Source organism: Gavialis gangeticus, unplaced genomic scaffold (assembly GCF_001723915.1).
Source record: "Gavialis gangeticus isolate Ggan-Ray unplaced genomic scaffold, GavGan_comp1, whole genome shotgun sequence".
Lineage (NCBI taxonomy): Eukaryota > Metazoa > Chordata > Crocodylia > Gavialidae > Gavialis > Gavialis gangeticus.
The window spans coordinates 79977882-79979188 of NW_017729033.1; positions in this window are offsets into that span (position 1 = coordinate 79977882).

The window sequence follows — 1307 nt, forward strand, 5'->3', positions numbered from 1 at the left end:
GCTAGGGTCTGGAACCAGCTTCCAAGTGAGGTGGTGCAGGCTCCCACCCTGGGGGTTTTTAAGAGGAGGTTGGATGACCACCTTACTGGGGTCGTTTGACCCCAGTACTCTTTCCTGCCATGGCAGGGGGTCGGACTAGATGATCTGCTCAGGTCCCTTCCGACCCTAGAAACTATGAAACATGCAGTTAAGCTCCCCAAGGTCATTGCAAAAAGCAAGTCTCATGCTAGGGGTGCACCAATAAGAAATTTTAACGGCTGATACTGATAGCCAATTTTTAAAAGAGGCATATCGGCCGATTCTGATCCGATTTCCGCTACCAGTCCTGCAGCATGGAGAGCTGCCTCCAGCTGGTAAGTCTGGTGTGGGGGGAAGATCAAGGCTCCCATGGAGAGGGAGTAGGGGACTGAAGCTGGGGCAGGGGCAAGCACTGCCCAGCCAGGGTGCGGCAGAAGTGGGACAGAGCTGTAGCTTGTCGGGGTTGGGGGCAGTAGCTCCTATAGCTGCGCACTGCTTTGTTGGGAGCCGCTGGTCCAGTGGCTTGTCCAGTGCTCGCCTGCAGCTCCCACTGCTGCTCCTGCCACTTGTCTGGGAGGGCATGGGTGTGGGGGGCATGTGCCCCCAGGCCTGTGCCAAGCTCTTTCTGGCAGGGCAGGGCTATACTGGGAAGTGGCTACCATCACAAAGTCCGTGCAGCTGCTTCCCAGCCCTGCCCTGTTGGGAAGAGTTTGGCACAGTCCTGGCCCAAGCCCACCCCATGCACACTCAGGGGCACCCCCCCACCCCGGTCTTCTCCCACCCTCCCAGATGAGTGGTGGGAGCTGCTGGGCAAGCACTGGACAAGCTATCGGACCAGTGGATCCTGGCTGAGCAGTGTGTGGTGGTGGGAGCTGTCCCCCTGCACTTCCCCCCCTCCAACGAGTTGCAGCTATGTCCTAGTTTCATAGTTGTTAGGGTTGGAAGGGACCCAAGCAGATCATCAAGACTGATTTGCCCTGGGTAGGAACGAATGCTGGAATCAAATGACCCCAGCTACATGATTATCTAGCCTCCTTTTGAAGACCCCCAAGGTGGGAGCGAGCACTTCCCTTGGAAGTTGGTTCCAGATCCTGGCCACTCTTGACTGCATACTGCTTCCTGATGTCTATCCTGAACCTACTCTCAATCAACTTGTGGTCATTATTCCTAGTTAGTTTGGGTAGTGCTCAGGGAAACAAGGCCTCTCCCATTCCCCGCTGGTCCCCCTTGGCAAGTTTATAGACGGCCACCAGATCTCCACTCAGCCTTCTCTTGTGGAGGCTGAACAG